Source organism: Podarcis erhardii (genome assembly GCF_964252035.2).
Source record: "Podarcis erhardii genome assembly, chromosome: 1".
Taxonomy (NCBI): domain Eukaryota; kingdom Metazoa; phylum Chordata; class Lepidosauria; order Squamata; family Lacertidae; genus Podarcis; species Podarcis erhardii.
Window position 1 is genome coordinate 69187357 of NC_138497.1, and position 14840 is coordinate 69202196.

Below are 14840 nucleotides of genomic sequence, written 5' to 3' on the forward strand. Positions count from 1 at the left end.
TGGGAGGAACCATATTGCAACTGACAGTGGGTTTTCCCCCTATTACAATACCTCCTTAGGCTGTTTATTAGCTCTTTTATAGTAATGGGAGCATTATTTGTGCCATGGTGTTGAGAATCACTGGTCTATTAATTAGTGCCTCCTTTATTCACTCTTGCACAAAAGAATGATTATAGGGCTATGTTTATCATGATTTGTTGGCATGGGCCTTTCTTATTGATCTTTTTCAATAGAAGTCTAATGTGAATATAATAGTATGTATTCAAAGAAATTTGTTTCCTCTCTTGCCCTGCTACACTTTTTGAATTACATGATTTCTTTTAAGCATTTGTAAAATGTTGGAGGTCATTTCTTAATATGCGCAATCCTTCTTCTAAGAAATGTTTTCCGCTTTCTGCTAAGTAAAAGTGGCATTGTAGCTCTCTCAGCTCTTCAGCAAATACCTAGACACAGCTCAGAGGTCCCACCATTTAATGTTACCTTCTGCTGTAGGAACATTCCATAGAATCATGTTTGCAAGTTTCAGTGGTGCTGCACCAGCCCAGTTCTAGCCCTATTCTAGCCCTTCATGTTGGCCTTATCAGCCCCATGCTCTAACCAACTGAGCTATCCAGCCAAGAACCTGGGATTAGGTACAACGTATGATATACTATGCTATAAATAATACTGTACATCATTTGTTAGCTGTTCTCAGAAGTTTTGTTGAGTGGCCATAGACTGACAAATAAAATAAGTTATTTGATTTAGCAATATATTAAAAAGTAGGGAGACAACTTTTTTGAGGCGATTCTGTAATCATATGCAAGCCTTTTGTCAAAGGGTTTTATCCCTCTTTATTTCTGTAGGTTTATTTTTCCGTTGTTCTTGCTTCTGACAGTTTCATGATTTTTGAGTTTACTGTGGAGACTCACAACATTCGCTAAAGCATGAACAAATGTATACCAGAAGGGGAAAAACTGGCCTTCTTTGCTGGGATCCTGAGTCAATTTTGCTCAGACTTCATGGTCCGTGGGAAGCTGTGTGTTTTACATTTTTGCTGGAATTTGACTTCTTTTCCTGACTGCTTTCCAAATTGATCACACTGGTGGGATTGCACTTGACGAAATTATGAATGACAAAGACAAAAATACCAGACAGCTTCATCTATCTTGCTTATACGTTGCACTGACTGAGGTTGTACATTGCACAGATTGGATGTTGAACCAGATCAAGAGTTTATTGTTCCCCTTCCAAACGCCTGTGAAATTACGCTAACCAGCATTTGCCTATGGGTTCTCCAAATAACTAACTTCTCTACTTGGTCTTTCACAAGTTCCTGAGAGTCAGTTTTCTTCACCTTCTGGGAATACTCTGTAACTCTTTTTTGATGTATCATTCATCTCCAGTAATGATGCTGGAAAAACACCCTGCTAATTCGAATTGGAAATTTTAAATGATATTTCAGAGGCATGCACACAAAATGCTTCCTTTACAGTTAGCATCATTTTGTGTTTTGACTAAACTGTTTTGGAAACAAGTGCAATGTGAGCAAGACTGCTGTATCATGCAACCCAATGCTATAAAGCCTTTGCAGTGGCTGAGATTTAGCTCTGTACTCTCGCTACTCCCTGTAGCACAATATCCATTCTCCACGTAATGAACAGGAAGGGAAGTCCTGCTGCAGGGAAGGATAGACTTGCTATGAAACAAGGAATAGCAATATACCAGGAAAAAACCTTGGGATCATAAAACAATGGACAGTGCTGGCACAGGGAAGGAATGGGGAACTTGTGACCCTCCAGGTGTTGCTGGACTCCATATCCCATCATCCCTGACCATTGGCCATGCTGGTTGGAGCTGATGGGAATTTGAGTTCCAACAACATCTGAAGTGCCACTGCTGCTTTAAGGTGGGTGGTATGCTCACCGATTTTCCAAACTGATATAGAGTGAATGCACATACGATATGCAAATAAATACAGCAACGAGATAAGTTTTAAAATATTTTAGTTGTAAAAAAAACCTGAGTTGCTGTTGGGCTGCTGACCCTAGTCACCACAGAGGTTTCGTTTCTGGTAAAATAAATTTCAGATTAATTTGCATCACTTTGGTGGCCAGTTTAAACCACACCTTTCTCTTTCTAATGAGCAGGCAGACTATACTTTAGCACATGAGTGGCTGCCCTGTGGTCCTCCAGATGTTGTTAACCTCCAACGACAGCCAGGATGGCCAATAGTCAGGGACAATGATAGGCATAAGTGCTTTAGCAGATACACATTTTGGAAAAGGCAGTTATGAACAAGACTGTACACAGCTAAGCCGCATCAATTTATGCGACTAAAACAAGTGGGAAAAGAACTATCATTAGCATGTTAAAAATGCTTGTGTTTGTGCACAACCTGTTTCATGCAGACTTTCCTCCAGGGATTATGGGCAAAACCCCTCCCCTCTTGGAGAAAAACAGTCTGGCTTTTCGTGTGTTCAGATATGGTGGGAGTAAAAGCATTTGAGGACACATCCTAGGACTGGTTCCTTTTTTATTAGCTCTAGGGCCATTCCAGAAATAATTGAAGTGTCTGGTGCAGACATGGGGAGTTGTTTGTGCCATTCACTTCCAGTATAAGAAGTCTTGCAGCAAAATGCTGAAAGATGAATGGCAGGCATCTAACACAGTCTGCACCCATCCCTGTACCTTACTAAACCACTGTTGTGCCTTACAGTCATCTCCAGTGTCCTTGTTGGATGCTACAAACATGGGTGTGAAGTCCTAGCAATCTGTAGGGACATCCTTGGGCTGCTCTGAGTCTCTACCGTATGCCTAAAAATCCTGGATACAAAGAGAGAGTAGTGAAGAAACCAGGGGTGCATACAGATGTGAGGCAGGGATTTGCTGCTGCTGCTGCTTATGACATTTATTTGTCACTTTTAAAAGCAAAAAGTAACTTGCAAAATTAAATTAAGCTTAAACTCTAGCACTGCATGGCACATTCTTCATTCAGGTTTTGAGAAGTCAAGATTGCATGTCTTGCAATAGGTCTGTGGCTTAGTGTGGTCTAAGGTCAAAGCTGGCTTCAATGTGCAAGAATTCTGTTCTCAGTTAAATCTCATGAGATTTCTTCAGTCCCTCATTTTTGCTTTCATACTTTTTAAAAGTAAGCTAAATAATAGCAGGTTGAACATCTGGTAGTTCAGTTGTGGAGTTGAGGCTAGGAATATGGGGAAATATTTTGGAGCTGGCAGATGAACATTTTACTTAATTTAATTGTCCTTTCTGTACATTGTGTCAAGCTCTATGACCCAAATGTTAAATCACCTGTTAGTGAATGTGACCCATGAAATATCTAGCAGCCATTTAAATGCTGTGCGATACAGAATTTTGTTGTGAATTTGCATATCATTTTACAGTTATCTAAGGTTTTATAGAAATATGGGGTTAAGAAGAAATAACATTTCAAATGTGGCTTGTTCTTATCCCCTACTTTTGCAAATGAAATAGTTTTTGGTAGAAACCATATCTGAGTGGCATTACCACTGGGAAGCAGGACATTTCATTCAGCTCCAGTTTTAGGACCACTTCTCCACTGCCAAGACCACATAGAAGTTCAATTATTGCTGTCGATCAGCTGATCTTTGGTTACAAGGACCCTCTTGGAATGTGCGCTCCCAGCACCGATCAGCAGATGGGTGCTGCAAGCACATCTTCAATTGAGGTTGCCGTAATCGGTGATTGGTGGTTACAGCAACCTCCTTTGAACTTTGATGGATGCCAATCACTGATTGACATCCTATTGCTTCTGAATGTCATCTGAAGGTTTTGGAGAATGCTGAAGTTTCTAATGCAGTTAACTGAAACTATTTTAAAATAAAGAGCTTTGTGGTCCTCAGCATTGACCTGCAAAGCTCCTGCTGGCCAAGCGCCCTGACCTTGCTGCCACCTTGCCCTGCCCCATTGTCATCCCATTAAATGCAGTGCCACCACTGCCAGGGGAACACCACTGCCCCTCACAAGCCATCACTGGAAACCATGGGTGGGACTTGCGGAAGACTAAGACTGCTTCCAGATGCATGAATCCTGGTGCTACCCAGTCATTCTTTTCCATGGTAAGCCACAGTTTCCACGCTATTGGAAGTATTGCACTTTTCCTATGAGTACATCCCACGAGTGCTTGTGGCATAGATGTTGTATGTGTGAAGGGGAAGGTCCAATTCACCTCTTAGCAGTCTTTTGGAACTAATCGCATCTTCACCATAACCCTTGTGGTAGGCACAAAGCAGTCTCTGCATTGTTCGCCTAGTGTGGAAGCAGACTTACATCTAGTCTGGCCATGATAAAGTCAGGTGCATTCACTAGCTGCATTTGGCTGCTCAGAGAGAGGAAACATGTTCCTTTTTCAAGCTTCTAGATCTCAGCAACTTGTCTTAGGTAGAGTCTTCCTTTCTGTATACAAACAGTAGACCATAGCAATCACCAGGGCAATTTTCATCTAATTTTACTGAAATTATTATAAGTTTAGTTCTTTAGCTTCTGTAGCTCCCTGGAAGTAATCATGATTATTTTAAAATGTTTTTGTTTTTTGTTTTGGAATACATAAAGCAACCCCTTTTAATGACTAAAAAAAAACAACACACCAAACAAGCGGACAGTGATATAATAAATGAACCATCATTGATGTAATGTCAACTCTGACCTTCAGCTTTGTCTGATGCAGTTATGACAGTGACATTTATGGTAGCCTTAAATGAATTCTGCTGCTCAAAACATCATCACCGAGGGCTGCTAGAAGCGAAAAAGGAAGTTGTCTGTACCAAGCCATTCTTTGTTTCCTGATGTCATAACCGTTTCAGTGAATGAGTAGCTAATCAAATCAGCCAGGTTACTGCAGTTGCCCATCCAAGCTTATATTTCAACAAGACTCTAGAGAGAAAATGCCCTTCTTGGACACAGACAGGCCATCAGCTTCAGCTTGGGATGGAGGTGGTGGGGTGGAATCTCTGAAACCTTTTAAAATTGTGTTTTTGTAGGGATTAGTCATTTCGGGATATTTCAGTAAGCGTGACGAAGGCAGTTGGCTGAGCTATACAGGTTCGTTTCATGAGATTCTAGGGAGATATTTTTCTCTCTCTCTCTTGTGCCTAGCTGGCTGGCTCTTTTAGTATCAGCAGAAAGTTCCCCAGACTCTTGCAAAACACTGAGGGGGGCGGAATGGCCTGCAAAGTGTGTTTGGTGAAGGTTTTATCACTGTGTTTTGATGCCGTGCATCATATGTTCCATCATTATCGCGTCTGTAATGAAGTAGATGTCTGTGAAGCTGTTTATTTTCTTAAAACTGACTTGAGCATGAAGTAAGCAGCCTGAGGACCCAAACAAGGAACAAGCATGCTATTTGAAGTCTCCTCCTTTCCCGAGGCAAACTGCAATGGGTTATTCTTAATTTGATGTTCCCTTTTCTTGATTTTTTGTCCTATTCTGTTTATCATAGGACTTTGTCACCTACAATATGAAGTTATAATTTCAATCTAAATCAAAACCCTACAGACCAATAGACCCACCTCCAGATTGGGGGGAGCACCTAGGCAGGCTGCCGTTGACCCCTCCTCGCCACTGCTGCAGCACTTAGCCTGTGTGCAGAAACAAGTCACAATATGAACTCAGTCAGAGTTTAAGATCTCCCTCAAAGACACTGCTCTGTGTACCCTCACCATTTGAAATACCCGTGGGTTCTTGTCATTTTTTGAGGGGCAGGGAGAGGAGGCTCTTTTCAGAAATACTTCGCAATTTCCTCCCAGAAAGAATTTTCTCTTTTTTATAAAAAAAAAAAAAAGAATTTTCTCTTTTGATGGCTTTGTGTTGCCACATTGAGGTGATTTTATTTCAGCGAGCTCTTGGGTTACGCTGGGTTTGTTGAATATTTTGCTGAGGTTTTTGTTTGTTTGGTTGGTTTGGTTTGGTTTCTCGCTGAAGTTTGTCATACTCCCTGATTCTGTTTTATTCTCATTTATATTCTTCTTCTTCTTCTTCTTCTTCTTCTTCTTCTTCTTCTTCTTCTTCTTCTTCTTCTATATTATTATTATTTATATACCACCCTATACCTGGAGGTCTCAAGGCGGTTTTCAGAAAATATCAACATAAAACCCACAATATATATATACTGAAAATAAAAACAACAACCCAATAATACCCCCCTAAAGTCGTCCCGATTCTGGGTTTGTTTGTTTTTTGCATTGTTTTTGTTAATTTCATTCTGGGCCTATGGCAGAGTCTGAACAACAACAGCAACAATGTTAAATAATTTTAAATAATTTTTTAAAAAACACTGGGTGCACCATTCAAAAGGCACAAATCCAGACACCTGGAACTGCTTGTGCACAATTTTATGCATTAGGTTTGTAGTAGCTCAGGGAATGGGGACCTGTGGTTACAACGTCTGTCATCCCTGACCATTGACTATGCTAAATGGTTGAGGGGCATTGAGATGCACCAGAATCTAGAGGTTCACAGGTTGCTTATCTCTGGTGTGTCCACTTGCAGACAGGTGTACACCAAGTCCTGTCTATGGTTAGATTCTTATAGGCCTCAGTTTCTTTCTTCTTTGATATCATAAGCTGTTCAAAAATGGGAGGAGGAGGAAGGGTGGTGATTTCAGCTCATAGCACAGAAAGAAAGAAAGAAAGAAAGAAAGAAAGAAAGAAAGAGGGAAATGACAGCTCAATTTTGAATTGAATATGTAGAAATGTCATTCTAAAGACCTGAAAGCAGAGCTGGTCATTTTCTCTGTTCCACTTGAATGGGAAAATAAGCTGTAAAATGGTATTATTCTAGGTCGGAGAAAATCTATTCCATGCCCGTTAATTCCAAAATCATTGTAAGGATACTTCAGCTGTTCTTGTGTATATGTAGGAAAGGGAGCAGTGTAAGTTTCACATCCATTTCTGGAACTGTAGATTAAAAAATGTTATTTTTGGACTGAAATACAGTTCATAATCATTCAGAATGGCTAAGAAACAGCTCTGTCTCCTGAGACAGACACATTGATTTCTCAATTTTAGGAAGCATTGTGTTTATGTATTTTGTAACTTACAAATTAAGATAGTGGATTCTAATTTGTTTTCTTTCAGACATTTGTGTTGTGAAACGTCCATATAGTTTAATAGATACCATGAACCATAAAATAAAAAACACATGTGGAAGCAGATTGCCTGCCTAAAACCCTACATTCCTTTCTCCTGTGCTGGGTCACAGCTGAAGGCTGTATGTAGTAGCTAACTGTGGTACTAGGGAGAACAAGCTTTTTGCTGGAATAATAATAATAATAATAATAAATCAGGTTCATGTTTTTAAAATCTAGCAGAGTTTAAGGGGAGAGAAGAAAAATGGATATAAAGGCATTTGAAAAGGAAAAGATAGAGTTGATTCTTATATAGGTGAGATAGACCAATAGAGAAGGTAGTGTGGCTGGATGTACAACCGACTATAACCAGTACGAATAGCTACACAGTGAGGGAACTGTGCAGCTGTTCCAATTTGTTGATTTAAAAAGCTTTGATTTTCTGAGCTTTGACAAAAATGAAAGCTGATAACCTGGGAGGAGCATATTTTTATCATACTGTCATGCAGGTTCCCTGTAAAAGTGAGTGAACAAAGCATGGCTATTTTACAGCAAGGGCCCAGTATGGAAGCTGCCAGAATTCTCCATAGCTCTTAAATAGGAATGGACTGATGAACCAGAAGTGTAGCCTTGGCTTTCAAATGTAAAAATAATGGGGAAAATACTGATCTAAATGACATACAGCGACACTTTTCTTTTTTTTATATACATTGTTTGGCTTGTAAGATACTGTCTTATAAAATCATTTTTATATACATTTTATATTTTATAAGAAAAGAAACTGGAATGAGCATTAAATCAGGCATGTCATATAACCAGTTTTTCTTTGCTAAAGGAAAGCTTTCAGAGCAGCACTGCACAAAAGAGAAACATCCCATGTCAGCAACTGTGATGTAAGGAGAGAGCTACCAAAGTGACCAAGGTGGTACCTTGAAGATCACAAGCAAAGAATGAGGGGAATCAAACAGTCAAAAATAGCTTGTGAGGAAACAGACCTTAAAATCTGCTGAGGCTGCAATCCCATGTACATTTGAGAGGAAGCTTCCTTGAGATTCAGCTTACTTCTGAGGGAACATGCATAGGATTGCCTTGTCAGTGTTGCACGGAATGTGCATTTTCTCAAATAAAAGCACTTGAAAAAATGGCACGCCTTAAGATATTTTTCCCTTTTAATTATATATGTTGATATGTCAAATAGGTGAGTAATACATCAGTAAAAAAATACATATCTAATAGTCATAAAAGTGAAATGACATGAAAGATGCACATGAGTTCAATGCTCCTATGTTATTAGCTCATTTAGGGTCACTTCACACAGTACATGTTTTAGAGGCAGACTCCAAATTGTGACTTTAAGAGGTTGTATATATAGTAAGCTGCCTATAAGTAAAATAACTAAGCACACACCAAATATTTTTAAGTGCACAGATAGAAATGTGCAGCCTGGATCAATCCACAGACAACCCCTGTTCAGGTGTTAAGCATGAATGGGGAACATAAACACAAGTAGGATAAAATACAACCCCTTATATACCCAGCAAATCCCTGCAGTCTGTGGAAGAGTTTCTTCTGCAAGTCCCAAAGATCTCAGAGGCCCACTCCACAATAACTCAGAGCAGGGCTTTTAGTGAACCTGTTGCTGCTCTGTGGAATAGCACCCCTGTCGTGATACAGCAGGTACCTGTGCTTTTTGGAAACAACAGATGTCATATTTGTTCCAACAGGTTTTGTTCTTAGTTGGATAAGTGGGAAATGCCTTGAGTGTCTATTTTGTATTGTTTTAGGGTTTTAAAACCTTTTTTTGGCCTTTTTTATTGTACATTGCCTTAAGACAATTGTAGAAAGTGAAATTGTTCTGTAGTGCATTCCAGAAGCGCACCTTGAGATTCTGCAGCTATAGAGGAATAGCAATATGGTTGCAAGGAGGTCTGTGAGATAGTGTGATCAGCTTTACACAGTTTGCTACAAGATGCTGATAATATAGAGGAAACTAGGCCTCGAGGCAGCCTTCACCAACCTGGTGCCCAAGGCATGGGAAGTATGCATATAATGGCTGGGAAACAGTCCGGAGTAATCTCCGAACTCAGATAAAAATGCTGGTCCTGAGCACATCCCAATCTCACAGTACCTCTGCCCCAACCTGAAGCTATTTTCTGGTTGGGATGCAGTTCCATCCATTTGGAACATTGAGCTAAATCTGAGCTGATTTTCACAAAATGAAAAGACCCTAATTGTGTGATGCCTACTTCAGAGCTAATGCAGTGTAGTGAATAAAAATGTCGATAGCCTCCCATCAACTCACCGTGGCTGCAGACTAGTCCCTCATTAACACATTGGGCGCCTGTTGCCGCCTATAAATAACTTCTCTTGACATTGCGGAAAAGCCCTGCCTGTATGCAGTAATAAGAATCCAGAAGACGTTTCATGATTATCCCTATAAGCAATTCATTTGGCTGCAGCCCTCTTTCTTTTTCCAAAACAGAGCTAAATTGTGGAACAAAACTAGCATGCCATTGTATTGTTTCTGCTACTCTTGCTGGCTCATTGTCGCACACTTGTTGCACTGCTAAATTCTACCAATAACTATAATATTTAGCTTTGTTCTTGTTGCGAATTTGAATTCTCATCCAGCCTTCAGCACCCCTATGGTCTTTTCCCTCCCAAGCAGCAGTCCACATGCTGGCCCTAAAAAGACCCAATATGGAGGCTAAATGGCCAAAATATTGGGAAATATTAGAAAAAGATGGAGACAATTGGAAATTGCAGAGTTTAGAGAAAATGAAGGATAAGGTGCGAGACTGGTTACATTATGCTCAGATTAAAGAAGTTTTTAAAAATGATAAAAAGTTAGGGTTCCAGGTGGAGAAATCGAAGTTAGAAACTGAATTGTTAGAACCAAAGACTAAGGTATTATCAAGAATGTATAACTTGCTGTTAAAATGGAATACACAAGACGAAATGGTCAAATCGGTTATGATAAAATGGGCACAGGACATTGGGCATAACATTATGTTTGAGGACTGGGAAAGGTTGTGGACCACTGGGCTGAACTTCACCGCATGTAATGCTCTGAAGGAAAATGTAATGAAAATGATATATAGATGGTACATGACCCCAGTTAAACTTGCCAAAATATACCATTCGTCTGATAATAAATGTTGGAAATGTAAAGAAAACGAAGGAACATTCTTTCACCTCTGGTGGACATGCCCTAAGGTGAAGGTCTTCTGGGAAATGATATATAATGAGCTGAAAAAGGTATTTAAGTATACCTTCACTAAGAAACCAGAGGCCTTCCTTCTGGGTATTGTCGGCCAGAAGGTGTTAAAGAAGGACCGAACATTCTTTATGTATGCAACAACGGCAGCAAGGATACTCATCGCAAAAAACTGGAAAACTCAAGATCTACCCACACTGGAAGAGTGGCAGATGCAACTGATGGACTATATGCAACTGGCCGAGATGACAGGCAGAATCCGTAACCTGGGAGAAGAGAAGATGGAGGAAGACTGGGAGAAATTCAAGAAGTATCTACAAAAACATTGTAATTTGGTTGAATGCTAAGAAGGATGCTAGATTATAAAAAACTGGCCACCACTAAATTAGATTTGAAATTTGATGATAAGTGAGATTAAAGAAAATACAAAATTTTTTGGAAGAAGTGCTAGATTATATTTGAATGAGTGGACATGAGATTGTAAACAAGTTGATAATTTGTTTGGAAAAAACTTTTAACGATGTAAATGGGAGCGGGAGACGTGAGGAAGTCCAAAGAAGTGATGAAATTATGTCTGTGATAGAAGTAAGACTGTTTATTATTTGTGCATTTATATTTAAAAACTTTAATAAATATTTATAAAAAAAAAAAAACAAGCAGCAGTCCACATGCAGCTCTTAATATTTGCAAACCTCTCTCTTTGTTTTTTTGTTTTAGACTTGTAGTAAAGGACTTTGAATTCCTTTATATTTTCATTATGAGTCACTTTGTGTTTCCTTTATAAAGGAAAATTATATCACAATAATCAAACGAAGAGCAGGACCCCTGTGAGCATCGTGCTGACCCCACCCGGCCAGTTTCAGGCCAGTGCTGGAGGAGCTGTGTTTACTCCTCTACAGATAAGTAATCATATCAATCTGTTGCAAAGGGAGAAGCAAGGGGCACAAAATCAAGCCTCTCGTTTCTCAAAAAAAGCTGATCATTGCAATTACAGCTTTCTGAAGTGGGCTTGGGGCACCTCCTGGGATCAGAGATGGCAACTCCAGGTGCAATACCTCCAGTTCCTTGCCTAGCTGGGGAGACCTGTTTGGAAGCCTTTGTGTGTGCTTGGTTCTTACCCAGAATATGCAACTTAAAGCCCTGTCTTACACATTTCATTTTAGTCAACATTCAGCACACTGTAAGCTTGGTTCACTATAAAAGGAGAAATATGGGTATTTGAATCAATAATAGGTTCACTTTGTTGAGAAGTATGGTTTTTATCCACAGTGAGAATTTATTTGGCTTGTTTATTTACTCCACGTACATTTGAGGTAATGTAAATCACATGAGTAAAATAAATATACGTACACCGGGAGATGCAAAATGTGCACCCCATATGTGGGTCTGTGATGAATTTATGTAAATACATAGCCATGAGGAGAAATCAAATCAAAACAGCGTAGCATTAACTCACATAGGAGACAAAGTGCATTTGAAAATTCTGTTTAATTTCCTTGACTGAGTATAACTCTGTTCTGCTAAAAATAAGCATCCCAAATCCAATGCTGTGCTGTTTCATGTCTTCACCCTACTGCTGAACTTTTGAGGGTGTTATGGCAACCCCCCCCCCATGCAATATACAAACCAGGCTGAAAGCTTTTTAAACAGGGGTTTCTTTCTCACACATTGTTAAATATTTGGATGGTTTGGGTAATCAAATGTAGCCCTGGAGCCAGATGACCTTAGTCTCTTGTAAGCTCTTGAATGTCCCAGGTGCCTCTGTAAAATTTCACCAGAGCCTCAGATATGCTACCGCTGATGTATATATAGGAGATGGGACAAATCTGACAGTTTCAGGTTCTCAATTTCCACATTTCTGCATCAGTTTTGTTTTTTGTTTTAAATAGCCTCATGAAAATTCATTTTAGTGCAAATTTCTCTTAATGTACATATTTTGTATGCTGTTTCGCCTGATACAAACATTTTTGCAAGAACTTTCCCCATGCATAGTGTGTTTTAAATGTTTTTCCCCCCACTAATATATGCACATTTATGTGCACTCCCTCTAATATATGCATTTCGGTACACATGGGAATGAAAGGGAGAAAGATGCCGTCAGTTAGGCTCCCTGGGACACAAGCACCTGATGAACCCCAACTTAGAACATATAGTTAGGAATATGTCCAGGACACAAGATAAGTTATCGTATAACTATCTCCCCCTCCCTCCATTTCTATATCACATGTATAAAGTACATTGCAATTCCTTATACCTCGTTTATTCAATCAGTAATCCTATAAGAAAAGTTAGCAGTTTGCCCAGTACACAGATGACCCCCAAACCTCAGGGACTACATTATACTATGCAGTGGTACCTTGGTACTTGAACGGTACCAAGATTTGCTCACGAACAAATTGGCTTCTGAACGCCACAAATTCAGAAATGAGTGTTCTGGTTTGCGAACATTTTTCAGAAGCCTAACGTCCGACGCAGCTTCTGTGGTTTCCGTGGCTTCCAGTTGAGTGCAGGAAGCTCTGCAGCCAATTGGAAGCCACACCTTGGTTTTTGAACCATTTCAGGAATAGAACAGACTCCCAGAATGGATTACGTTCAAGCAGTCCAAAAACTACTTCTTGAAAGAGATACCTCTTTCCTCCAGTTGGGCTTGGCAAAGCTCTGCCTGAATTGCAAGTAAATCAAATTCTCTCTTGATAGTTTTGTGTACAGTATTTTACATTTTGCCAAACAAAATCAGCCAAGCCTAGATTGTGATTTTTATCTCCACAGGATATTCTCAACAGGGTACAGGCAGCCTATTTTTAGTTTTTGATGTATTAAGCATTACACCATTCTACCTAAGATTTTCTGCTCTTTTCTTTTCTTTTTTTTTTTGCAAATGTAATAGAAATATTGCAGACTACGGGGGTTAGCACTCTTGAACCTGTTGATCTCCATGGGAGAGATTTATGCACGTGCTTAACTCTTCCATTGGAGTTAATGGGACTCGTTAAATTAATTTCACTTTGGCTGACTCATGCTCAATATTGTGAGCATTCTTTCCACTTAAAACTCTGCCACAGGAAAAGTTCCCACTGCCTTCAGTTGGAGAGTCAGTCCAAACCCCATGTGGTTTCAGTGATATTAGAAAAATTACGGAAGATGTCCATACAAATAGAGTGTGACCGTTAGTATTGTATGAAACAAGTTTTTGCAGTGACAGTTCATATGTTAAATGTCTCTCAGTAAATGTTTAAATCTACATTTTATTTACCGTAGATACCACATCCATATTTAGTAGCAAATTGGTTGAAGTAAGACAATATTAAAAACTCAACTGCAAACAGGAATAAGAAAAATTCTAAACAAAGTTAATTCAAGGGTTTTTAAAAATATATATGCAGAATTACATTCTGGCTTGCAGAATTACATTGCAGAATGTTCCTAATAATGTATCCACAGAAGCTGTGTTGGTCTCATTGAGACTTCTGGGTAAGCATACTTTTAATTGCAGCTTTACTGGGTTGTGCAAAAATTTCTTTTTTTTCCTTAGCCTTTATTTGTGCCTCTGTTCTTCAAATTATTCACCATAATTTATTTCACATACAATGAAATAAAACTAGACTCACAGTAGAGGAAAATTCCATTGAACTCACATTTAACTCAGCGAAGCTTACCTCCAAGTCAACATGTAAGGTAGTAACCCAGCATAATGGAGTCTTGGCTTCTTACTTTTCCCATTCCAACCAGTTAAATTATCAGTGATCCTCTATAATACTCATGAACAGAAGGCAGAATCCAACAAAGCAGTTCCATTAGCATAAGGATTTCTGTTTGCACAGTGGAACTGCACTCTCTCCTCCTGCACACCCCTCAAATCTGCTCTGCACAGTTGGGGGAAAGCCCATAATAGGATAAGGAAAGGGAGGGAAAATTTATTGCACAGACAGAAGGTCTTGCACTAGTAGACTACTTTGTTGGATACCACCTGTAAGAGCTGCTTTGTCTGATACATTTTTGGTGATATTGGTGGTGGTGATGGTGTTGATGATGATGATATTATTTATATGCTGCCCATCTTGACTGGGTTGCCCCAGCCACTCTGGGTGGCTCCCAACAAAATATTAAAAATGCAATAAAACATCAAACATTAAAAACTTCCCTATACAGGGCTACCTTCAGATGTCTTCTAAAAGTCAAATAGTTGTTTATTTCCTTGACATCTGATTAAGATCCAATTTTAATTAGTTGCTATGTTTTAGTTGTTACTTGTCTTTTTAATCTGTGGTTTTATACAGTATTATATTATTACTCTCTTGTACAATACCTTTAACAAAGAAATGGCAACATTTGTTACTGCCCCCTAATGTGTTGAAAATTAGTAGCAAATTTATGGGCATTCTGTCACTGACTTTTCCATTCCTTCCGCCTTGAGTCTGTTTCAATATTGGTTTATTTAACAAAAGTTGAAGTCCGCTTTCTAGAACAAAAGACTTCCAAGTGGCTCAAATATTCTTTTAAAATACCACTGAAAAACAATAATCAAGAGGAAGTTACATC

General features: G+C 39.2%; 1 protein-coding gene and 1 long non-coding RNA gene across 4 annotated transcripts in view; one reads left to right on the forward strand and one right to left on the reverse strand.

Moving 5' to 3' along the window:
• LOC309330870 overlaps window positions 1-8171 on the reverse strand; it is a 41470-nt gene extending 33299 nt beyond the window's left edge. For both annotated transcript variants that reach the window (XR_014151627.1, XR_014151628.1), the window contains exon 1: window positions 8080-8171. This is a non-coding gene — a long non-coding RNA (uncharacterized lncRNA). The remainder of the gene's footprint in view (window positions 1-8079) is intronic.
• Window positions 1-14840, forward strand: part of GALNT18 (polypeptide N-acetylgalactosaminyltransferase 18) — a 334135-nt gene that overhangs the window by 295241 nt on the left and 24054 nt on the right. The window lies entirely within an intron of this gene.